The following is a 27,896-nucleotide window of genomic DNA, read 5'->3' as shown; positions in this document are numbered from 1 at the left end:
ACAGTGGATTTTCTAGAACTACGAAATTTGCTGAATTTGTGAAAAATCAAAATGGCTTCACATCCTGCCTATGATGCCTAGAAGAGTCTTTACATCCTGCTGACATGAGAATAGCATAATCTCTGCGTCAGAAGCTTGCTTCTACTTGACCATTTAATAGACTCGCATTTTTTCCACCGTGACTAATTTTGTAAGCTAAGCACATCATCCGTTACAGCACACTCCTGGGGCTGGGTAATGTGACCACAATGGTCTGGTGGAACGAGCTATCACAGGTGCAATGCGTGGGTTCAGGCATTTACTTTTAAGAGGCACAAACATATTTATTTTACCTCTCGTAACCTCAAGAGAAAGACGTTATAATCCAGAATCCGCCTTAAACATCACGTTCCTTCATTACCGACTGGGCAGAGCCGGTTTACGTTGGGAAATGACACAGCGGAAATCATGGTAAACAGAAATACAGTCGCCAGTAAGCTTACTTACATTAGCAAATTTTATTTTATTTGATGAACCGATAGCCATTTAAAGGGACAGGGCTCTTATTTTACTTGTACTTGATTGAACTAGAGACGTTTAAAAATTTGGTGCTGGACTGTGATTCGAATTCGTATCTCCTCTTTCGAGGATCTGAATCTCTCGGAACAGTATAGTTCAGTCATTTCATTCCTTTTCCCAAGACTGCAATCTTCTCTAGGTCTCCAAAGGTAAGTATGTGGGTCTGAAACCTGATCCAGTACAAAAATATTCGTAATTTAATTTCTAGCTTTATCAAGTGCACACCGACCTGCTAGTGAAAATTAACGCGCAATTTCAATGTCTGTTCATGTGTTGCCAACAATCGCAACAGGTGTCGCTATTTCTGGTCAAACACGCACACATCTTACTGTTCATGAGTAAGCAACTGATACTTATGCTATATTCCTGGATGCACAATAGGTGTGCAGTTCGATTGTCGCTTAGGCACAAAAGTTTGTATCCTTATTTTAGATTCAGACACCTCGTGGCTCGTAAGAAAAACCGATACGTAACATTTGATTTTTCTTAGTTAACAATCGGATTACGTGTTGGGTTCGTATCTCCGTCACAGAACTTCACATCATGCACTTCATCTTTAAATGCATGCACACTTTGTTACTTCAGAATGGAGGTATATCAGACATCTTTCGTGGTTAGATAACAGGGACGAAAGGGTCTTGATAGGAGTCACGGTTTATTACAAAAATTGTCGTCTTTTATTTTCAAGTTTAGATTTGGTTACTGGTATTGGCAAAACTTTCGGTAATTCATGACTCTTCATGGCTAATCATCAATATGATGTGATTAGATTAGATTAGATTAGATTACATTAGATTACCTCTTGTTCAATAGATCATGAATACGACATTTCGTAATGATGTGGAACGTGCCATTTTAACGAAAAAGTTCTTTAAATACCATGATTCAATTTCTTTACAACAATTTTTTACACTCTCTCTCATTGCTTTTTATTTCCCTCCCTCCCTCCCTCTCTCTCTCTCTCTCTCTCACACACACACACACACACACACACACACACACACACACACACACACGCACACACAAACACACACACACACACATTCTTTTTTTTTATTATTTGTTTGTTGTGCTCGACTATCGGCGAGGCACGAAAACGCCTGTGAATGACTTTCTTAGTTTTGAGTACACTTACGAAAGAAATATAAAAACAACAATGAGAGTTACTGATTTATGATGCTCAGTTTGCAGTCAGTTCTGAGTATTATTAGTAACTACGCTCCAGTCCCTAAACCTAGTTACAGAAAGCGAATCAGACGCATTACGTATTCCAGGCCGTAGCAGCCGCGACTTGGAGACACCAGCTATGGTCACTTCCCAGACCGCTGTAGGATCACATCGGTTCGTCTTCTCCCAGCTGGTACTGTAACTGAGATTTGGCAACAAGGCAACGTATGTTTGGCAACTCTGTGATCGACGAGTTACTTCCTGGTGTGCACGGAATTAAGCCTCAAAGTTCACTTGATTTTACCTGTCATTTCCATTGAATAATCTGAGTTATTATCGCTTGAAGGGTAACAAAAGATTGAAAATTTACGGTTTTCAGCCCAGGAAAGTCGTTGCAGGTGGAAATCGCAACTAATCTCGACCTTTAAATAGCGGTTTACGAGTTCTAGTTCCTATTGCCCTCGAAATAGGAAGCTGAGACCCATACCTCCTCGCCAGCTCTGTGGTAACGTGCTGACCTGTGAAACAGCGTCTGTTACGGTTCGCAGTTCCAGTCTCACTGGCTGTAACGTTTTTATCCCTTCTGTGAAAGAGCTACAAGCAGTCAGATCAAACATCAATAAGGAAATCGCAAGAAAACGCTTTCAGCTCATAGTGCAATGTTGAAAAACTTACAATGCTGCACAACAGGTAACGCCTCTTTCCGCTGCTGACAAGTGAATTTTGGGTTTCTAGGAATACGTAACTATATTTATGAAATGCCACATTTGCATACCTCTTGAGTATGACACAGCATACCAATTAAACACAGACCCAATCAAAATCTAAGTGAGTAGTATTTTACTAATTCGTGTCGATATAGGCATGCTTGTGTACAGATACTTTCGTCGTAAGGTTATCATGGTTAGTTTTATTTCATTTCTTATAATACAGTGCACAATTTTCGTAAGGTTTCCTTTAGTGTTGTTAAAACAATAGTAAACATGAGAGAGAAATTAATCATCAACGATATATGCGAATTCTCTGATGTTACCTATGACAGTCTGACAATGCACATGCAGTTTATTGATTACATGCATGTAGAAAACTTGTTCTGAGTTAAAGCTGTCAAAGTTTGAAGAAGAATAAAATATCACTACCACACGACAGCTAATGTAGAAAATACTTTTCTGACATATTATGGCACGATGCGCTCTCCCCACACATCTTCGAGATGCATCTGCTGCCTGCTGTCTATTAAACCTGAACAGAACAAAATGTCACAGTAGTTAGTCCTTTTTCCACATGCGACTACTTTGGGTTGAGAAGTGAAGGGAATTAAGTTCAAAGTTCCATTAGATTGATAACTTCAGCAGAGAGCAGAATTGCGTTTTATTAAATGTGGCACTGAATGTATTCGAACTCGCGACATCTTATCTATGCTACAAGCTGACACGTAGCTACAACAGCTCCAGAGCTCGGCAACTATTCCTCCAGAACTTTTGGATTCCACAGCACTGTGAGATTATGCATATGGCCAGGTCTTGACTTCTGAGAGACAAACAGTTACAGCTTTTCTTTTGGACTGAGCGACGTTTTCTAGTAACAGATAGCGCAATAGAATAGCTCAAGTGGAAAGGAACACTTCCTATTTAAACTTCTGCATCCTACACTGTTGGCAGTTGTGTGTAGGTGGCAGTTACGTGATTTTATTTCTGTGATTACAAAATAGTCGAATGTATGCACTGGGTAGCCGAGGCAGCTAGTTCATGGTGATTCGGTCAACCAGGTAAATGAATTTACTGAACATGCTGCAAATTACTACAGGGAGCCTGTGTGTCAGAATTCTCATCCAGTGTGGCGCAACTGCGTTACGATAGAAAAATGACTCGCAGAGAAGGGGATTTCGTGGTCTGTTGGACGGATGGTAGTTTGTTATACCTATGGTCTGGGTTCGATTCCCACTTCTGTCAATGATTTTAGATAGGGAGAGACAGATTCCATTCTCTCCTGGCTACACCAAGTGAAGGAGATATAATGGCTGCGTGGTCTGAAAATTCACATTAAAGATGATATTCCTTCTTTACCAAGTAGACGGTAGGTTGAACCACAATAAAATCTGGAGTGGCGACATGTAGAAACTCTATCACCAGTAACCTTTCTTATACTAGTTATTTATTTCAAGTGACGACACAAACGTTATGTATGGTCACAGGACACTTATTCCATCTTTTATTTGAGCTTCTGTATGTCGATAAAATTGGTTCTGAACTGGGAATGCAACTCAGACCGCCCTTAACACGGAATTTGATCCCTTCGTGGCAATGCAGCTCGGCTACAATTTGTTGTTTGTCCAAAACTGCAGATTCCTCAACACCTTCACATATTACGTGTGAATGGGATCGAATCCTGGCCGGCACTAAAGATTTAATTATGTATTATCAAGCTCTATCATGAGAACACCTATCTGCTGGTGGATAATAATTTTGATTTTTAATGTATTTTCATTCGCTGTCAACACTAACGATATCTGACGTTTTTAACTGCCAGTGAGACACAGAACTATTTGCGAGATGACTGTACGTTCAAGATGCTATTCTGAGCAGCTGGTGGAGAACAATTCGGTAGCTGATTTATCTTTGTGTGTAGTCAACAACGATATGTGTGGGGCTCTATTCCCAGTGAGCGCTGAACTCTTCGTCATATTATTTCAATTCAAACATGCTCACATGTCACTGCTGGTGCAACAAACCTATATTTAACGTTCGTTTTCTCTAGAATATAACAGCGATAGGTGCCGGGTTGGAGTCCTGGGAAGGAAAAAATTAATGTTTCGTCTCGTCATTTCAGTTAAAACATCTAGCTACTGCCGCAAAATTTCGATATGTCACATTTGACTGTGCTTCGATAGCAATCCGATTAGGTTCCGGGTTCGAATCCGTGTCCAACACACAGCTTTACCTCACGGCATTTCAAGTAAGTTACTTGTGAAGAAGCAATATTTAACATCTCTCGTCGTTCGTTAACAGGGACAATAGATGCTGGGTAGGAATTCGCGTCTGTTAAAAATGTTTGCGTTATGCAATTTAAAGTTGATATTTGCTAACTGATACTGTCTAAAATCGAGGTATATCACTCTCTGTATGCCTAATCAGGAATGACTGTTAGTGTCCGTCAGTCACGAAATCTTTGCTTAGTCTGCATGAGCTGGGTTTGAATCCAAATGCAGAACAAGGCGGTTCGTCGTGTCATTTAATGTTAATACATATTCTCAACTAGCTGCTTGTGAATAACTTAAATTTTTAATGTCATTTTGTGTTAAATAGTTCAAATGGCTCTGAGCACTATGGGACTTAACTTCTAAGGTCATCAGTCCCCTAGAACTTAGAACTACTTAAACCTAACTAACCTAAGGACATCACACAACACCCAGCCATCACGAGGCATAGAAAATCCCTGACCCCGCCGGGAATCGAACCCGGGAACCCGGGCGCGGGTAGCGAGAACGCTACCGCACGACCACGAGCTGCGGGCACATCAATAATAACCTCGTGTATTGCTTCAGTGACTGTTACCGTCTTGTTTGACACCGAGATGATGTAAACAACACAAATTCGGGTCCGTGACAGATAATTCTAGTCTCTTCAGGGACTTAGGCTTGTTTGGTTGTTGTTGTAGATTGGCATTCGCGAAGAATACTACTGTCGCAAATCATGAGAGGTTTTCGAAACACATACGATACGGAGGGCTAAGAATAGTCTCTCAGTTTTGACCTTTAGAATAGTAGTTGCCGCCCGGTGTGGCCGCGCGGTCGAGTGCGACGTGTCACAGATTTCACGGCCGCTTCTGCCGGAGGTTCGGGTCCTCCCCCGGGCATGAATGTGTGTGTTGTCCTTCGAATAAGTTAAAGTTAGTGTAAGTAGTTTCTACGTCTAGGGACTGTTGACCCTAGCAGTTTGGTCCTTTAGTCATTAGAACTTAAAAAAGAGCACTAGCGGAAGGAATTGATAAGATCAAGCTTCTGCAGAACAACTGGAACTAATGAAAAAAAAAGCAGCTATGGTTACACAATTTGAGCACTTTACTGCAGCAGTGCCTTGTTCGAACAGTAGTAAATACTGCCCTTACCATAATCGTAGCTGACGTATACAGCTCCCAACGTGAAACATGAAGAGTACGACCACCTTTCGCATGAAGCGACCATTTTGAACTGAAATACGTTTCCTAACTCAAAACCACTCCTTCTGTGATAATTATTGACAATATTTGATCGAGATGACAAGAAAATATTAAATGGATGCAGCAGATACAATGTAGCCCCACAACCGCAAATCATTCTCATACTAATACAGTTGCCAACAAAGGTGTACGACGTTGTGAGTCCTTGACTACGTTAGTGGCAAGAAGATTCCGTTTCCTTAGCAGGAATTCTTCACGAACGGATGCGGATGCATTGCAGTCCGAATGACAGGTATGGCGGTATGCCTACATGTCTAAAAAGAGCAGAAAACCTAATTGTTAACCCTTTGAGTAATATTCCCACGTCTGTGACTCGTATCATGGTTAAAGCCCATGTATTACCACTGTTCGTGCTTACCTACATCATCAAATAACAGCAGAAACGGAGAGAAATACTTTCGGAGTATACGCCTTGATATTTGAATTCATTTTTGGATGTAGCAGATTTTATTTTTCAATAAAGCTATTGTTTCTATTTCCAGACAACATTTCATATCCTTCTTACTTCTGCGCAGCAGTTATTTTGCTGCCCACATGGGAAACCACGCCTACGACTACCACCGTCTCATTTCCTGACCTAATACATTCTGCATAGCCTTACGTAATTTTACTGCTGCTCATTACCCTTTTATTAAAGGCTATACATCAAGGAAAGAGAAATAACATCTACATGCAATGTTTACCGTGATGCAATCAAAAAATTGTGCTTATAAAAGTGCTCAGAACCGCTGAACGAGCCTTTCAATTTGCAGCACACTCCAGACCGAGTGAAACAAAATAATATTAAGAGGAGCAAGTTGACCATAGCGAGCGTCCGGAGGGTTTGATGTAGTGCCGTGAAGTTGGACCAGTTTCAATCGAATTTAGTTCCTGATAGAACAAAATGTGATCTTGATACAAAAGCATCAGTGTACTCATATGGGAGCTCCTTCCGACGTGTAATTGATAGAATACCTGGTCACGTTAGGTAACGTTTCGCTTGCAACCATCACTGATTTTAATTTCAGCCCATTCCTTGATGACGCACATTTTTTCATTGTTTCCGGCCTCAGATAATTCCTAAAGCGTTATATCGTGTGTTAGTCACACCGTAAGTTAGACACCCATAAAGCTCTGGCTTGCTTTAGAGCATCAAATTGAGCAGCGATTCGAAAATACAAAAGACCACTTCTGAAGAAGGGCCTGCTGGCAGCAGCACTGTGGGCAGTATCAATGCCCATGTTTTACGTCACAAGATACAGAAGTGATTTATATACATTTCGAAAAATTCATTTACTGAATGCTTTCGAGTCTGGTAGCGTATGGGAAGGGTGTTTTTGTCATGATGAAAAGTCGCGTAACGCAGATTTCACTAGTTTCGTTGGATTTGAGAATGGGAGTCAGTTTCTGGGTAGTCGAGTGATGTGATCATGGTCAAGACCGACAGCTATTTTCACACCACGGTGGCTGCAGCAGCGTTCCTGTTTCGTCAACACAAACACCACGTGTCTGGGCCCACTGCTCATGACGTCACATGCTGCGAGTGGCAGTGTCAAGAGGGCGCAGTGTTTTTTCAACATGTTACTCAAGTAATAAGTCAAATAGATTACATGGATATTATAAGTGGGACAGAAACCTTAATTTATCTTTCATTGCTTATTTGTGGGCTGACTTAAATGAACAACAGCATCGTTTAATATTTTGCCTAATGATTGTCAAGAATCACTGTTAAGAAAGAAACGACAAAGCATTTTAACGAAGTTTATATTTTTGTGTGTCAGATAACTGAAAAAAGATATTCTTTTATTTTGTCAGTCGTTGTTTCTCCACTGAATTGTAAATGGTTCTCTCTATAAAACGCATGGTAACGTCACAAGGGCGACAGTCGTAATGCAGTCGCAGTGGAATCGAGAGAGTAGGGTGCGCGTGGTTGCACTGATTGAGCATGGCAACTACTCGGCATCAGAAGCTGGAGAAAAGTGTGGAGTACCGGCAAGAACAGCTAGACGCTGGTGGAAAGACTACCAGGAAAGGGGCTATATAGGGCGGAAAAGAGGAAGTGGCCGGCGCCGTGTGTCTACTGCAGCAGATGATCATCGTGTTTTGGAGAATATACGTGCTAATCCATTCCTCAGTTGCCGTGGCCTGAAAGAGCTATCTCAGTTTCCCGGCAGCGGAAAGACTGTTGCGAGGAGACTGAAAGACGCCGGATTATATTGTCGGAGAGCTGCTGTAAAGCAGTCATTGACCGACTATCAGAGGATTGACCGCATGGCTTTTGCCGCACAACATATCGACTTTGACTGGAGCAGAGTCATCTTTTCGGATGAAAAAATATTTTCTTCCTGTAGCGACGCCCCTGTTCAGGTGAGACACGAAATTTTCTCTATAAAGTTATTAGTTTATGCTGTTAGTGACATTACATTTGTAGTAAGCACAAAATAATAAATATAAACAGTTCCCTATATCATGATTTTAGTAGTTCATCCCTCATCTGATAAGTAATTGTAACCCCTGAATTTGTGAATATTTGCATTAACACGCAAATGTTTTTTGCGTTAGGTATACCACCCACGAGGACAACGCTTCCAGCCAATGTATATTAACGAAAGACAAAGAAGTGGACGGTTCTCTGTAGCTGTATGGGGCTATATTTCGGCTAGCGACTGGAAGAAAGCGCAGGTCGTTCCCATTTTCAAGAAGGGTCATAAATCAGATGCGAATAATTATAGGCCTATTTCGCTTACGTCAATCTGTTGTAGAATAATGGAACATGTTTTGTGTTCTCGTATAATGACGTTCTTAGATAATACAAATCTCCTTCATCATAACCAACATGGATTCCGCAAACAGAGATCATGTGAAACTCAGCTCGCCCTATTTGCCCAAGAAATTCACAGTGCCGTAGACACTGGCGAGCAGATTGATGCCGTATTCCTGGACTTCAGGAAGGCATTTGATACGGTTCCGCACTTACGTTTAGTGAAAAAAATACGAGCTTACGGAATATCGGACCAGGTTTGTGATTGGATTCAGGATTTCCTAGAAGAAAGAACACAACATGTCATTCTTAACGGTTCAAAATCTGCAGATGTAGAGGTAATTTCGGGAGTACCGCAGGGAAGCGTGATAGGACCTTTATTGTTTACAATATACATAAATGACTTAGTTGACAACATCGGTAGCTCCGTGAGGCTATTTGCAGATGACACGGTTGTCTACAAGAAAGTAGCAACATCAGAAGACTCGTACGTACTCCAGGAGGACCTGCAGAGGATTAATGCATGGTGCGACAGCTGGCAGCTTTCCCTAAACGTAGATAAATGTAATATAATGCGCATACATAGGGGCAGAAATCCATTCCAGTACGATTATGCCATAGGTGGTAAATCATTGGAAGCGGTAACGACCGTAAAATACTTAGGAGTTACTATCCGGAGCGATCTGAAGTGGAATGATCACATAAAACAAATAGTGGGAAAAGCAGGCGCCAGGTTGAGATTCATAGGAAGAATTCTAAGAAAATGTGACTCATCGACGAAAGAAGTAGCTTACAAAACGCTTGTTCGTCCGATTCTTGAGTATTGCTCATCAGTATGGGACCCTTACCAGGTTGGATTAATAGAAGAGATAGACATGATCCAGCGAAAAGCAGCGCGATTCGTCATGGGGACATTTAGTCAGCGCGAGAGCGTTACGGAGATACTGAACAAGCTCCAGTGGCGGACACTTTAAGAAAGGCGTTACGCAATACGGAGAGGTTTATTATCGAAATTACGAGAGAGCACATTCCGGGAAGAGATGGGCAACATATTACTACCGCCCACATATATCTCGCGTAATGATCACAACGAAAAGATCCGAGAAATTAGAGCAAATACGGAGACTTACAAGCAGTCGTTCTTCCCACGCACAATTCGTGAATGGAACAGGGAAGGGGGGATCAGATAGTGGTACAATAAGTACCCTCCGCCACACACCGTAAGGTGGCTCGCGGAGTATAGATGTAGATGTAGATGTAGATGTCATGGGGCAGGTCCTCTCTGGAGAATAGAAGGAATTCTCAACGGAGAGGCCTACATTAACATACTGAATGCCATTATGAAGCCGAGTGCTGAAATGCTGTACCCAGACGGTGAAATATATCTTCTGCAGGTGTGAACAGTGGACGTGTGGAACAATTAAGAGTATTTCCGGTTTCTCCTACGATTTATTCATTACTTTGATAGGCTCTACTTCTTATCGAAGCGACTAATCTACTTTGTCCGACGTATAATTTTGATATCTCCACCTTGCTTTGATATTGATGGCCGTGAAATATAGCTTTCCCGGGCATCATCTTAGTCTCTTTCTTAGTGCCTCGTTCGATAATTGTATGTGTAAGGAAGACGCCGTGTATAAAAAACTGATATACATAAATTTTCCTACTTACCTTTTCTCTTCTTAGGCTTCTCTCCACAGTTACTTCTTACACGACTCTGCGATTCGTTTCTATCTCCGTCTACCTTGTTTTGGTCATTTTCCACAACATTCAGTATCCTGTTACCTGTAGGCGGATTATACTTTATTTTTTCAGATTCAGTCTTTCACTTCCAAAGAAAAGAGTACTCCACATCGTCCATTTTGCAGTGTGTTTCTATGTTTCTATCACTTGTATGTTTACTTGAAAGAATATTATTCGTAAACATAAATGGTTTGCTAGCACTTTTATTCGCTTTACTTTTGTTAAGCATCTATTTCTCTCTCATTCTGGTCCTGGCGTGGCTGAAGTGCTATACTTTTAATGCCATCAGTTTTTATTGCTGTGTTCCTATGTTTATTACTTTTTCTCATTGCCATTACCATTGGTGGTTGTTCTTACATTCCAGTGTTATTATCTTCTCGATTTTCGGGTAATACCTGCAAAATGTTGTTCATTTTGTTTCTAAATCTGGAATGATTAGGAAATTGTTAACAAATGTGATGCAGCGTATCTTTTCACAATTGAATTTAACTTTTAATGTTAACTGTTCCGTTGTTTGTATTGCTTCTGTAATATATATACACGGTGTTAAGGAAAGTGGTTTTCCATACTTTGCGAGTCGGTAGTATGGACTAAAACAAGACAAACTGCATATCGTAAGAGCTACACGCACTTCTTCTGTACAAGAAAAGTGTTTTAAGTAGAAAGACAGATGTTTTTCACAGTGGTAAAGGTGAGGAAGTGCTCATTGCTCTTAAGATAATCATTTCAGACTCATTGCTCTTGTTTACTGAATATGTTTGTCTTATTTCTGTCCATCCTATCAGCTCTCGAAATATGGATTTCTTGTTTTTAATACCCTATATTCGAAGCAGATATGTAGACAAAGGACGTCCTCGCTTACTCATTTCCAGACGTCATAGTCCCATTTTATTCCATTTGTATTGATTATTGAGCTAATCAACTCAATCCAGGCCAGTTTTTTATAATAGTAAAATTATACCTTCCATTTCGAACCATTCCTAAATCAATGAAGGCATTATTTCTTTATCGGTTCATTTCTTCTCTTTTAACTAGCAGCACATACGAACCTGTAACTGATTTGGTTGTTCTTACTTTGTTCCCGAATTGGCCTGCCCCAATAAACCGATCTACATTTCCTTTTATTAAAATAGTACGATATTCGTACGTTTCTTGGAGGCATGCTGTACTTTTCACTGTTGACTGCCTTGACTGATTTTTCTCTTAAAGTTAAGCATGAGATAAAATATACTTTACAGTACTTTACTAACATTACAGTCATGATCTATAACATTTCCCCCAAGGTAGACACTCTTTTTCTCCAGGTCACTTCTCGTAACTTAGAATATAACTGCGCAGTAAAGTCCACATGTAAAATTAAAATGTGTTCAACGTCTTTGTAAGTGCATTTCCTCACCTCCTGGCATGGGTGAATGATAACACATCTGTCAAACAGGAGAGACGAGGCCTGTATCACCAAATCCCAGGTCGTTCGCGCTGGTTTCTGCCAGCCACTTTGACATTGGAAGTGCGTGGTGACGGGGCTAGGAATCGGAGAGTGAACGTACTGGTGACGTAGTTTGAGGTTCCTTGTGTCTCAACCTAAAGCCGCTCACCCTAGTGTGCTTTCTGTCAGGAAATATCGTCCCCGAAAAGTGGACAGGATGGTTTTCTCATCCTTTGAAATTGTGTGATAGCCGGATCAGCACGTTTCCAGGATAGTACACAGTTGTTCATGGGTTCGAGATTTGTTTCTTGTATATCTTTTTCATTATTCATCCTTTACATTCAGTTTTGATATCAGCTGGCAACTGCCCGCATTGCCTTGATTAAAAATTATATGACAAAGAAACAAACTGTTTTCATGTTTAATATTCCGTAGGTGCATGCAAATATATGAATTGGGTTACGATTTGCAGATTTCTTGATCTTAGTCATAACAGCAACGTTGCATACACGAATTGTTCTTGAGCAATGAGCATTACATAAAGATACGTACTCGTAGTGATATTTAGTTCTCACTAATATGAAGGGAAGATTATTTTATTAACATTCCTGAAATCAGCCATTTACCTCAACTGCAGGCGTTTACTCCGAGCGCGGGGCCGCGTTGGCACGAGGTGTGAACAGGTGACGTCAGCGGCCACGGCCGCCTTCCGTAAATGCAACACATTGAGCGAACGAGCACGTGTAAAGTCCGTAGAGAATATCTCACTATAAAACAGATTTTTTTCTTCTATATATCTTTGACAGTGGATGTACAGAAGAAAGAATTCTATAGTGAAGGCAATCAATCGTTTTGAATAAGCGAAGCAGATTAGCTTTACAACCATGCAACGAGTCTAACAGTTCAACAGACTGCTGCACTGTATTGAACAACCTACACTCGACCTCATCATTACCAAAGCATAGGAGTGGTCTCGCGGTTCTAGGCGCTTCAGTCTGGAACCGCGCGACTGCTACGGTCGCAGGTTCGAATCCTGCCTCGGGCATGGATGTGTGTGGTGTCCTTAGGTTCGTTAGGTTTAAGTAGTTCTAAGTTCTAGGGGACTGATGACCTCAGATATTAAGTCCCATAGTGCTCAGAGCCATTTGAACCATATTCCGAAAGAAGGCCTACCTGTGTGTTATAACTGGCGCCTTAAACTGTATTACCATTCGCTCTGTATCCTGATCTCCGTCCCAGCACCCTCCCCTTGTCAGCATAGGTTTTTGTCAACAGCTATCAGCAAAGTATTTTGGACTGTGGAATCCTCCGAATGATTTATAGACCTGTAGCTTAGACTACACAGCCATTGCAGTTGTCGAATTTTTTCACAGTATGGAAATTAAGTATTCATAGTATTAGAAGTACTGAATTTCGAAATTAATGGATGATCATTTCTTTACAGGATCATAGCCCGATTCATAATAGCCTAGCAGTCCAGAACTGGTTCCAAGATCAGCAGAGAATAAAACTTCTTCCTTTCGTGCCAAAATCACCAGACCTCAACCCCATTGAAAATATGTGGGCGGAGGTTACGAGGTCGTTACCACCTGGGTCAAGGAATTCGGAAACTCTGTGGGAAAATATAGAGAATACATGGTGGGAGATCAACGATCATCTCAACCTCTCGAGGAATTTAGCCTTATCACTTCCCAGACGCCTTCGAGCAATTATAGAAAACGAGGGAGGATGGGTAGGGTACTGAAAGAAAAATAAAGGTCAAACCAGTTGCGTGGTCCTAAAGTGTTCCGGAAACCTACTAAAGCTAAATGGTCCCTGTGTATTCTCATTAAATGTGTCACTGCGTGATTCTTCCACATAGCAACTACTAATTAAATTCTTTACTCAAGGAAATAAATAAACAAATGTATGCACAACGGATAAATGTTTGATTTTGTAGTATTAACCCCAAATTTGGTACACTGTTAATCACCTGACGGTGTTTAAAGAAAAAGCGTAAGTAACCGGAATCGTAACTGGACCTGCATAACAACTCCTCCTCCGTTCTACAATCTATTTCGTTTCATTCTGTCTTACTTTCATCTCTCAAAACATAATAACGGTATTACCAGTAACATACAGGATTAAATTCCCTAACAGATGATCTTGTAACAGCTCATATAAAGATATTTCTACTTCCTATGGTTTCTTACGAAGATAACCATTGTCTCACCTACGGGAAGGAACGAAGGATAGCCCACAATGCTTGATTCATAATGTCACAGCCACACACTATCACTCTTATTACCATTGGACAAAGCAATGATCGTATCTCAACGCGGACTAGTTCTAGAAAAATTCTGTAACTTCTTCAATCACTGTCTCATCCCAAAAACACCTCTCACTTATCGATGTGCCTCGCGTGGTTGGAAAGTTCGCGCGGTCGCGATTCTGAAATTTACGTTCCGCTCATATTCGTGCGCGGCACGTTATTCCAACTGAAAAAAAAAACCTCCACAAGTTACTTAGACTGATTTCCTAATAATATCTCGAGACCATTAAATAATATACCATCCAAAACCTCCCTTCCAAAAGATACATAAATACACACACAGAACTTTTCACAATACTTACAGTTCGTGTATAGATTGCATAGCATGGCTACACGAATTACTGTTATGCTGGTTCCCCTTTATTTAATTCAGGAAACCGGTCTCACTGATTCCCACGTATCTTTCAAATCCTGTTGTTCTAAAAATCAGCTTCACACGTAAATTTCTACTGACTCATTTCACAAAACGTGACTTCTTATTCTTTCATATTAAATTAGCAACCTTTCCTTCATCCATGAATTTCAGAAACCCGTCAAAATGCAAATTGAAACACATGCAAGCTACAAATGGCTTCTTTGAAAATTAATTTTTTCAGATCAAAATTAAGAACATTACTTTCTACCATGAATTTCTCGTAGCAGCTCGATTAGTTGAAGCCACGAGTTAATATGTTCCTGCACTTCCAGATCAGATTTTGATACAAACTAACCAAAATCATGAATTGAAATTGACCATTACTAAAAAATTATGGTAAATCAACACATTCCTACTTATAAACTAATGGTTCCGAGCACTCACAAATGGTTCAAATGGCTCTGAGCACTATGGGACGTAACTTCTCAGGTCACCAGTCCCCTAGAACCTAGAACTACTTACACCTAATTAACCTAAGGACATCACACACATCCATGCCCGAGGCAGGATTCGAACCTGCGACCGTAGCGGTCACGCGGTTCCAGACTGAAGCGCCTAGAACCGCACGGCCTCGCCGGCCGTCCTCTCAACCCAGTCGACGTATATTTAGGATACGATAAGTGGGAAAAGTGGGTTTTCATACATTATACCAAAATAATAAACTCATTCAGTTACTCTGATCAATTTCCTTAACACAGCAGGTTGATTCAATAAAAATTAACAGCTCAGATCGAGCGTCTGATAACACATACCTGATACCTGACGTAGCAAGGTATTCTAGCAATTACATGTGGATAGTAATTCCTGTGTGAATATGCTGATATTTTTGTAGTGACAGCGCCTTTGGGTTATCGGGAAGTAAATTCGGAGGAATATGGCCAAATTAAGGGCGCTGCGTTGACAGTGCCCACGCTCAGTATGAAGAGCCTGCTGCTCTTCCTGTTATTTTGTTTCTTTCGTTCTGAGGTGTACCACGAAGTAAAGTTCTCATCCGCTAAGCGATTTTCGCTTCTATTCGAAAAGCTTCTTGAGTAACCCCGCAGTGAACATTACATAGAGATGATACTTATACTTTTTGAAATATGGACATATTTCTAAGGATAACGAACTGTAGTCGAAACTAAACCAGATGATGCTGAAGGAATTAGGGTATGACATGCGACAGTGAGAGTGGTAACCATTGTTTGCTATGTGGGAAGCAAGACACCTGAGGCCTTCAGTTGTAACTTGTATGTCAAATGCAATAACAAGAAATCCTTTTTGATGGGGTAAGGATGCTAAAATGATATATGTCTGAGGTTCAGGAAACATTATCTGAAAGTATATGACAGGCTTCCTGCTATTATGTAATGTCGCTTGCTTTCAGTAAACATATAGATAACCCATAGCAGGGCTTTCTCGTCATCCGAATCACATCAATGGGAATAGCCATCAGAGGGTTATTACTAAATTGTAGGCACATGGCCAAAAATTTGGAGAGCAGAATCTCTCGCGACAGATTGGATGTCTGGATCCTATCATGAAATATTCAGGCTACGAAAACACGTTCTTCTTGCTGTCAGCGTGGTCCTGACTGCAACGTTGTAGGCATCACTTGGCAATCCTGTAGGCATAACAATGATTTGCAGCTGTGGGACAGATTTATTCTGCTAAATTCGCCTGACGTTTTCTTGTCTTCTCTATGAAATATTCTGAATATTTTGTGAATACAAGGTCATTTCATGCAGAAGCTACCCCTTGTCTCATCTTTCATTTTGCGAGTTTATCAGTTATATACTGCAGCCGCGATTGTGGCAATGAGAGTGTTTATGCTGGAATTCCTTGGCAGCGTAGTTGTAGTGACTTTATAAAATGGTAGTTGCCTCCGAAAGCTGTTCCAGGTTTGCTGCAAACGATGTATCAATTCCTTTCAGTAAATTTTAAATCAGGTGATACCTGTCACATGTAAGTGTGTCCTAACAAGTTCGCAGAGGTTGCCATGATCGTAGACCTAACTGATCTTAAGTCACATCAAAATTACTGACAAAATTACTGAACAGATTCGAAGCATCTGTAAGAGTCACGAATTTGTACTTTTTTTAATCAACTTGGTCTGAAACAAGAGGGAAAAAACTACAGGGACAATGACTAAGTTTGTCAGTATACATTATCTGTGGTAGATCTGGAGGTGAAAACGTACGAAAAAGTACAGCTGCGCTTTTGCGAACTGCTTTTTTATTTTCGCATCAATAGTGTTGTGAACCCACCATCTGGTATCGATGCATTACATTAGCATCCATTATATATAATCATTTTGATAGTACACCGGATATTATAGATGAGTAGGACACAAGACGGGACGTATATAATGTCCGTTTGACGTCAACAGTGTGTAACATTTTACTTTTTTTGAATAGGACAATGTTGCTCTCCAATCCTTTTAGATTAGTTACAATAAGCTTAAGCTGCAAGAGAATTCGCTTGTATTTTTCAATATGTGATCTGTTATCGGTTTGAAGGTCTTCCATTACATCGGCAACTTAGTGCAGCTCCTCCGAGGGCTCTCTGGAGTAGGGTGCAGATAGCAATGTGAAAGCCGCGAGCTTCATACTGTTAGTGCGATTGGGACTTGGTATACTCTTGACGACGTTTAGCACCTGTGCGGTCAGTAACCCAATTTCAAAATTCATGTTGAGTAATCCTGCTCCATTCAAATAATATTGTCTTTTTATATTGATAAGTAATCTGGATAGTCGTCACGTTCATGTGCCATCTACATCGCAAATTTAATGTTACGATCCTAACAAGTAACCTGCAATACGTTTTGTATTTCATAATCGGAACTATCTGCATTAACCGTCATCAGAGCAGTGTCAGGGAACAGACTGCAGCACTGCCTTGGTAGCTACTTGGAGACCTGCTTGAGTCGTGTTCTAAGGTTCACATTATATTACATTAGCGAGAAGTATCGACTTTTCCTTTTTTTCTGCAAACATCCAGAACTAAATTCAGTAACAAAATGCTAAGAAGATTTTGCATTGTGCCAACTCAATGATCAACCTATTTTTATAGATTTTTATTTTCACAGCCATTCTCGTTCTGCATTGCAATAAACTTCATTCATCATTTGCTTGTTCTTGTTACGATTATTATTGTCATTCTCTCACTCGCAAGAGTTTTCACATCCCTATTTGCTATCGATGCACATGAAGAGTGGCTATGAAAGAAGGGAATACTGAATGTTACGTTATGCAGAATACACTCATTTACTTCTACTTCTCGTGATCAACGCTACAGGAGAAAAGAGATACATAAAGTTGACAATGGAGGACAGATATGCTGGCACAACTCTGCAACTATTCCTGTTGTTTTAACACAGCGTTACCAGATAAACAGGTGCTGCGGAATCGAAAATGTAGTATGGACTTTGCCACAGTAGCAGAGAGCTGCTAATTTCGGACCATGACCGCGGATTACCCTTCGGTCAGCTGCTGGTTAGAGTGTTGCAACTGTAAATGGATGACTTTGTCTGATTGTCTTGTGCTGATGTTGTCTGAATAAATTATGCCATTGGATAAAAAACGGTTTAGTTTTGAGACCTAACCCTCGAGGGGAGAAGGCACAGTGGTCTGCTTCATGAATTCCAAGCAAAAAACACAAACAATACAGGAAGGGTTCAAACAACTACTTTCATGCAGAGACACGCATTTGGAACCTGTTCATCTTTAAGGGCCAAACAAGAGCGTAACATTACGGAAACAATAATCAAGCTACTTAGTATATAATAGAGCATACAGATTTCAAGGAGGAAACGTATGAAGACGCATACTTTCTCGTTATCCATATGTCTGGTATATCTTTCGCGTTAACGAAAGTAATATCCCGTTTTACCTCTTCTTACGTGTCAAATGAAATGAATGCCATGAGGAATCGAATATTTGTTGACTGAGTCCCTTCTTGCTTCCATCCCTACCAACATATTCCTTCATTGTCGTGGTAATCATGACATTCTATACGTTGCTGCAAAAGATTGCACGTGGATACATTCGACATCGAGGAGCAAAGCGTTTAATATCTTATATTATATTCCGTTCAAATACGCTTCCGATGTATTTTTACTTCGATTGAATTTTGAGGTGATTACGAACGTTACGGAAAATTATCTCACATGCTTTACGCTGAATGAGGAACACTGAACCATCCGTTTTGCTTTCCCAACGTTGAAATGATATGTCAGCGTCAACAGCCTTCTTCCACGCCGGAGGGTGAAACGTGTATCATTCTGGATTAATGATGATTGAAAGCCTCAAATGTATACATAGCCCACAAGGCGACGTCAGAAACTGTCAGGGGAGAACGCCGCAGGAAAACCGAACGTGCACGCGCGTCTCCCCTCTGAAGAACCGTATCGGAGAATCACGGCAAGCATTTCGCTGAAGAGCTGCCTCGTAAGAGGGGTGAGAATTGGCACCGTCGTAGCAAGTATTTGTCAACACTGTGATAGAGCATTTACTTCCGGGTGTAGCCCGGCATTACTTCGCTAAATTCACTTGACATTCGTTTTCCACATCGAAGACTCATACGATATAATTCACTGTAAGATGAGACACCTATAAAGTGTATTTAATTTCTGGACTCCAAGAACGGCGTTCTTCACATACATAACACCTGTTTGTGGGTTTAAGGTTGCGTTTTGAGGCTCAGGCAATATCGCAATGACTATCGTGGGTTTGTTGCCGGCAGTGTGTCGTTAGCTCAGTGGGGAAAAAAAAAAAAAAAAAAAAATGGTTCCCTTGTGTGCTGCGATGCTTGGGCTATATGAGATTGCAGTTCCAATCTCGATGAAAGCTGCTGAGTACAACTTTTCAATTTTAATTAATGGAGTTGCAAACTGCTAGTAAAAATTCCTTATACGAAATCTGAACAATGCCTTTACACATCAATCTTCGTGCAATTTCAACTTAGTAAATTATGTTAATATCATGGATGTCTGCTTTCCGAATGCCAAGATGCTTCACTGTAAAATGGTTCCTGAAAAGATTCAAATTGACTGTCAACGATACGAATTTGAGCTTTGTTCGTCATATATCACTTCCGATCAACGTTAAATAGTTCATGAAACCATATATGAAACACCAAATGTGCAGTGTTCCTGCACTGCTACAGAGCATGCGTTGCAAGGTATTCACACAATTTATCACATAGACTTACCATAAGGAATGAAACAAGACTGTAATACACTTTACACCACAGACGCTCACTCTGGCTTGACGAAAACATCCGAATATTGGCCAAAAGTTGCACAAATAATTGACTTTGAAAGGAAAAGAAACGAGGTATGAAGCAGTTATTAATTGATCGAATGTAATGACGTGGTTTAATTTCGTCCCAGTCTATAAACTTAATTTCGGGCCATACTCCGCTCTCACCGATTAATGTAATATAATACCCGTTTACTAATCACGGCGTCTGTCTCCGTTCTTTTGAGTGTGAATGGAAATCGTAGAAATTATCTGTGGAGCAACATTTAATAATAAAGCGTTTTAAATCATCAGAAGCGATGAGCGGTAGCAGGCGCTTTCGATAAAGAACGGGGGAGTGCAACGCCGCAGCTGTCGCCACGGCCACTGCCGGTAGCCAGCAAGTGGATCCCGGAGCTTTGCCGATTACGGCGTCCAGAGGAGGACAGTCTGCAGGAAATCTGCCGCAAAATGGTTACTGGACAAAATTTTGATATCGGTGTGTCAGAAAGCGAAATAGATTGAATCTGCGCTACTATTACATTCACGTGTTCAGTATTCAGGCAGAAGAGGCTATAAAAATATTTTATGCCAGCTGCTCTCGATCCACTGACATTATGAACAGAAACAACGCACGCTACCGCTAGACCACAGGTGCAATCAGCCTATAGTTTCTCCATCATGGGACAAGTTTTCCTCCAGGAAGTGCCGCAGTCTACAGTGTTGCCAGATTGTGCAGCTTACCGGACTTAGAGAAATAGCGAGGTGGCCAGTTTTATTGTCCCATGTCGCGATCGGTGCGGACTTAGCCTCTGAAGCGGCCGGCCGCCGGTCAAGTTTTATGTCAAAGAGTGTACATCCCTAACCAGAACACCTACAAATACCAAATATACTAACAATAATACGAAACAACCTCATAATGTAAACCCAAACGGCAAATTCAATAAAAAGATAATGAACAAATGTTCATTGGATAATGCAAAAACACCAAAATAATATAAAATATACTCTAATAACCTTTAATACACAAAACAAAGTAAATCACGATTTAAAACCTAGTACAAAATAGCGCTCAAGTCACAAAACAGTAAATACATGCTCCATTCACATCTCTACAAAACAACCCAGCCATATCCCTAAGATCCACGAACACACTAGCGTAGCAAATGTGTCACTTGTGTAAGTAAAAGGCCATAAACATGTAATACCTCCATAGTAACAACGAAAATAGTCACCATTGTTTCTACAGCTTCCAGGAAATGAACTTGGCTTAAAAGAGTGTTGACAAATTTAGTAACATCCACCATCAATATGTATGTACCCACGGGGTCAAAAGTAACATACTCACATCAAAAAAAGTTTTGCATCACCTCGGTTCAAAGTGTTCCGGAACCTGTACACAAAATTGGAATACAGATCAACATAAACATCATTTCCGCCCTTTTTATTGCTCACGAAAACCACACATTGCATGTTGTACCACCATAAAGCGAGACCTTCAGAGGTGGTGGTCCAGATTGCTGTACACACCGGTACCTCTAATCCCAGTAGCACGTCTTCTTGAACTGATGCATGCCCGTATTCGTCATGGCGTACTATCCACAAGTTCATCAAGGCACTGTTGGTCCAGATTGTCCCACTCCTCAACGGCGATTCGGCGTGGATCCCTCAGAGCGGTTGGTGGGTCACGTCGTCCACAAACAGCCCTTTTCAATCCATCCCAGGCATGTTCGATAGTGTTCATGTCTGGAGAACATACTGCCCACTCCAGTCGAGAGATGTTGTTATCCTGAAGGAAGCCATTCGCAAGATGTGGACGATGGGGGCGCGAATTGTCGTCCATGAAGACGAATGCCTCGCCAATATGCTGTCGATATGGTTGCATTAACGGTCGTATCGGTCGGAGGATGGCATTTACGTATCGTACAGCAGTTACGGCGCCTTCCATCACCACCAGCGGCGTGCGTCGGCCCCACATAATGCCACCCCAAAACAGCAGGGACCTTCCACGCTGCTGCACTCGCTGGACAGTGTGTCTAAGACCTGACCGGGATGCCTCCAAACACATCTCCGACGATTGTCTGCTTGAAGGCGTATGCGACGCTCATCGGTGAAGAGAATGTGATGCGAATCCTGAGAGATCCATTCGGCATGTTGTTGGGCCCATCTGTACCGCACTGCATGGTGTCGTGGTTGCAACGATGGACCTCGCCTTGGACGTCGGGAGTGAAGTTGCGCATCATGCAGCCTATTGCGCACAGTTTAAGTTGTAAATGACGTACTGTGGCTGCACGAAAATCATTATTCAACGTGGTGGCGTTGCTGTCAGGATTCCTCCGAGGTAGCGGTCATACATTGCAGTAGTAGCCCTTCGACGGCCTGAGCGAGACATGTCATCTACAGTTCCTGTCTCTCTGTAATTGTTCCATGTCCGAACAACATCGCTTTTGTTCACTCCGAGACGCCTGGACAATTCCCTAGATGAGCCCTTCCTGGCACATAGTAACAATGCGGAGGCGATCGAACCGCGCTTTTGGCCGTCAAGGCAAGGTTGAACTTCAGAGAACACGAGCCGTGTACCTCCTTCCTAGTGGAATGACTGGAACTGGTCGGCTGTCGAACCCCCTCCGTCTAATAGGCACTCTTCATGCGTGGTCGTCTATATCTTTGTTTGGGTTTAGTGACATCTCTGAACAGTCAAAGGGGCCACGTCTGTGATATAATATCCAACGTCTATCTTCAGGAGTTCTGGGAACCGGGGTGATACAAAACCTTTTTTGATGTGTGTACATGATTCATACCGACGAACAATTGCCGAAGGACACCCCATGCGACAAATCCTCTATCTACATGTAAGAATAGCCTACAATGTAACCTAGTAGAAGTCAGTCAGTAAAACCAGTAGCTACATACGTATATAACACACATACAGGACCACTAATTTAGAAACGTCCATATTGAAATGCAACGACGTAAAATCAAGAGACACACACGTATTAACATAGCCCTACATGAGCAAGACAATGAACTCCAAAGAGTCTATAAGAAGGGGAGCCCAAACAAAACTTACACAAACGTGACACACGCCGAGCACATCTTTTCATGTCCTCAGTAACCTAGACAAAGGTGTTGCCATCAGCCCCATACCCAGTCACAATCTACGTCAAGTAATAGTCACAAATTGTAATTTTTGTTGTCAGTGCTCTCATTATACTTGATTATCTTGAAATATATGTTTAAGACGGCGCTTTTCACGTCGAAAGTTGTAGCATGTTTTGGATGAACAGCATCTGAATTACAATACAGCTGTTAGTTTCTATTTCATTATTCAAGCACTTCTTGTATGCAAGTTCCATTACGGATATTTTGCATTTTCCTGAACTCTTCCAACAAAGGAGAAACTGATTATACGTGATCGTCCCAATTCATTAGATTTATTAATAAAGGTAAACGCCACTCAAGGATTAGGCATTGGGCCTATTCCAGCTGCTCAACTGCTACCTACCTGACAGTACTAGGAGCGATCTATGATATGGCGTATCGCCAGTCCCTCCGGCCGTTACTGCCAGTAGATGAATCCTGATGGCGGAGCTATTTCTTTATTGAAGCAGTTCCTTATTTGGCCTCACGAAAGGGAGTGTACCCCGTTCCGGATCTCCTGACCTCAAAAGAAATCTGAAGACGTACCGCGAATCGAGCCCTGGCGCTTCCACGCTGAAGGCAACAACACTAAAGTTTCGCTTACAAAGCAGTCTAACGTTTATTGATAGTATAATATATGCTAATATGAGGTGATGTAATCAATATTTCAACACTAATCTTGTAATCAGATACTATCGGGTCCTTTCCTTTCGTTATAGATTTTATCTTATCTATATTTAAAGAGCGTTGCCAGTCATTACACAAAGTGGAAATGAAAGAAATGAAAGTTGTAAAGGTAGGTGTATTTTATCTTACCTGGTGGATTTTGAACTATGCGGACATGCTTTTATGATAGATTTGTTTAAATATTTGCTGAGTTTCAAAATATTTTGGTGTAGACTATGTTAATTAATACCCTGTTCCACCATTTTATCCTCACGTCGCTAAAAGGACGCAGAAACAGTGTTGGCCATGCAACGTGGACGAATAAAAATCCTGCCACGTATCATGGACTTGTGATGGCTGACAGAAATCATCAGCTTACGTAGCTTTCGTCTTGTTCACGTCTCCCGGGTGTGCAATGTGGGGCCGATCGGGACTGAATTGTGAGACGCTCTCGTAAAAATAACAAAACGGAAACACTTCCTATGATCCGGTCCGACTACACGTTGATGACGTGCATTACAAGAATATAAAAGCATTATTCTCTTAAAAATTGCGTTTGATATACTTTCTCATTACTCTTTTGGGGAAAACAATTTCAGGAAGTGGAAAAATGTAAGGTGGAGATATTCGTCAAACGGATTTCACTGACACTGACAATTTATTACGATGAACAATGACCCACATTAAATACACAAGGTAACTCTGAAAACAGATGAAATTAATCCCTTATATACTGGGTGATCAAAAAGTCAGTATAAATTTGAAAACTGAATAAATCACGGAATAATGTAGATAGAGAGGTAAAAATTGACACAGATGCTTGGAATGACATGGGGTTTTATTAGAACCAAAAAAATACAAAAGTTCTAAAAATGTCCAACAGATGGCGCTTCATCTGATCAGAATAGCAATAATTAGCATACCAAAGTAAGACAAAGCAAAGATGATGTTCTTTACAGGAAGTGCTCAATATCTCCACCATCATTCCTCAACAATAGCTGTAGTCGAGGAGTAATGTTGTGAATAACACTGTAAAGCATGTCTGGAATTATGGTGAGGCATTGGCGTCGGATGTTGTCTTTCAGCATCCCTAGAGATGTCGGTCGATCACGATACACTTGCGACTTCAGGTAACCCCAAAGCCAATAATCGTACGAATTGAGGTCTGGGGACCTGGGAGGCCAAGCATGACGAAAGTGGCGTCTGAGCACACGATCATCACCAAACGACGCGCGTAAGAGATCTGTCACGCGTCTAGCAGTATGGGGTGGAGCGCCATCCTGCATAAACATCGTACGTTCCAGCAGGTGTTTATCAGCCAGGCTGGGGATGATGCGATTCTATAACATATCGGCGTACCTCTCACCCGTCACGGTAGCAGTTACAAAACCAGAATCACTCATTTCCTCGAAGAAAAAAGGCCCGATAACGGTAGATGTGGGAAATCCAACCCATACCGTGGCTTTCTCGTCGTGCGATGGAGTTTCCAAGACTGTTCTAGGATTTTCGGTTGCCCAAATTCTGCAGTTGTGGGCGTTGACAGACCCTCGGAGCATGAAATGAGCTTCGTCGGTCCACAACACGTTACTCAACTAATCGTCATCTTCCGCCATCTTTTGAAACGCCATTTCCTCCTGAACTATCTCAGCAGCATTACGCCTTGTGCTCGGTTGGCCACTACGGAGTATATCGTCTAAACAACCCGTGGTTTCGAACTTCGAAATCGTTCTCGCAACAGCTGCATTTGTCAACGGACCTTTACCCGTTCGAATCCCCTTCCTATGGCGATAGGATCGTAATGCTGAACTAGCACATTCCCCTTTCTGATAATACAGCTTCACTAAAAGCGCCTTTACAGGTAACGTCAACATGCTGCGACTGCTGGCGCATCTCTGATTACAGCTCCTTTTATACACGATTGTCATGCGCAGTCACTGAAGTTTTGCTGTCCAGGGTCATCTGTCGGACATTTTGTGAACTTAATTTTTTTTTGTTCTAATAAAACCCCATGTCGTTCCAAGCATGTGTGTCAATTTTTACCTCACTATCTACATTATTCCGTGGTTTATTAAGTTTTCAAATTTATACTGACTTTTTGATCACCCGGTATAATGGTTGCATATAGACCAACAAATCACGATGGAGAAATGTGTGTAGAATTTTAAGATGGAGGTAGGAGAAAACCGGGCAGTTACGTGATGGGGAAGATAATCCTGTGTTAATCATTTATCAAACCCTCACACGACCCAACACGAAAAATTGCGTTCTACCACCACTGAGACTACTTGGGTGAGCTTAAGAGGTCGAAAGGCCAGAATCAGAGCTTCCGCACTGTGCTGGCGTAAGCTGTGTCCAGCACACCGGTGCTGGAGACAGGTTGCAAGAAGATCCATAGTAGATGCTGGATCAAGCACGCCTATCAGAAGGGAGGCCAAGGAGACTCGCAAGCAACGTGCCGCCAACGCCCTGTCGACCACAAGTATTTAGATAGCCGCCACCCAGTGAGTCACTGAGTCGAGTCATCAGTCGCAGCACAGTCACTTGCAGTCGCAGTTAGCTCAGCCTCTAGCTCAGAGTCGGTCAGCACATAGCCACCAGTGTAGAGTAAATAGGGGGGCTTGTACTTCACCAGCAGTGAGGCTAACATGGACTGTTGCGAAAAGCTCGTACCACAACATCTGAACTAGCTTAAAGGGGTGTAGCTTTCTGTCCTGATAAATAAAGAACCCTGTTAATACATGTGTGCAGTTGTGTTGAAGAAAGGGGATACCAGCAGCCAAACAACATCCTCTCCCTTGCTTCCCCTGCTGCAAGACTCTACAGGGGCAACGACGACACAAAACACGCTAGATGGTAAACTCCGCACTTGTCACACTAAGCAAGAAAAATTACTCGAAATGGTGTTTGTTCTGCATCGCATTACATTTTCTGCACAATGGAATAGCTTACAGTTGCAATGTCATGATTTCATCGGCATGTGGCAATGTAGGTGCACACATGGTCGTGGTTCAAAGTGCGAGAATAAAATCTAGAGCTGCGTGAGCTCATTCGCATAACGATGTTATTAGAATACTAGTGATTGCTGAGGGAGAGACCACTACTGAGGGCATTAACAAAGCCAAAATACATGTTCAAGCATTCCTCGTGAAAATTAACTAAAGCAGCTCAAGACAATGAAACAAAAAGCACTCCCGAAACGCATGGGGAGGAGGAGGAGCACATTAGTGTTTAGCATCTCGTCGACAACGCGGTCATTAGAGACGGAGCACTAGCTCGGATTAAAGAAGGATGGAGGAGGAAGTGGGTCGTGCCCTTCAGAGGAAACATCCCGGAATTTGAATTAAACGATTCAGGGAAATCACGAAAAACTGATCGCCAGACGGGGGTTTGAACCGTCGTCCTCCCGGATGAGAATCCAGTGAGCTAAGCACTGTGCCACCTCACTCGGTGAAACAAATGAAGTGACAACCTCATACAAAGTCAAAACATAACTGCACTAATCGATCTTACCGAGGTGGCCTCTGGAACAAGGATACCGTTTTAAAATGAAGAGCGTTTTTTAAATGTTGAGGGGGATGGTAGTGGGGGCGGGGCGTGAACATCTGAAAACGCCTTTGCGACTCTACAGGAGGCGCTCTGAATCGTGGAGAAACAAACTTGCTAGATTCCTCTGGGAAAAGCTAACCGTATCGACACTATTACGGCATAGGACATACAAGAAAACCTTCGGTTGCCTCTCTGGTAAATGGAAACACACATAATCACAAATTCTAACTATATACACATGATCTATGGAAATGGAGAGGACTCGGAAAGGGAGCTGACTGACACATGAAATAAATATTCATTCGCACCTTGCGTACAATTTTAACAATATACACTCCTGGAAATTGAAATAAGAACACCGTGAATTCATTGTCCCAGGAAGGGGAAACTTTATTGACACATTCCTGGGGTCAGATACATCACATGGTCACACTGACAGAACCACAGGCACATAGACACAGGCAACAGAGCATGCACAATGTCGGCACTAGTACAGTGTATATCCACCTTTCGCAGCAATGCAAGCTGCTATTCTCCCATGGAGACGATCGTAGAGATGCTGGATGTAGTCCTGTGGAACGGCTTGCCATGCCATTTCCACCTGGCGCCTCAGTTGGACCAGCGTTCGTGCTGGACGTGCAGACCGCGTGAGACGACGCTTCATCCAGTCCCAAACATGCTCAATGGGGGACAGATCCGGAGATCTTGCTGGCCAGGGTAGTTGACTTACACCTTCTAGAGCACGT

This window comes from Schistocerca piceifrons, chromosome 8, assembly GCF_021461385.2.
Source record: "Schistocerca piceifrons isolate TAMUIC-IGC-003096 chromosome 8, iqSchPice1.1, whole genome shotgun sequence".
NCBI classification, from domain to species: domain Eukaryota; kingdom Metazoa; phylum Arthropoda; class Insecta; order Orthoptera; family Acrididae; genus Schistocerca; species Schistocerca piceifrons.
Note: the sequence above shows the minus strand (reverse complement) of the source record.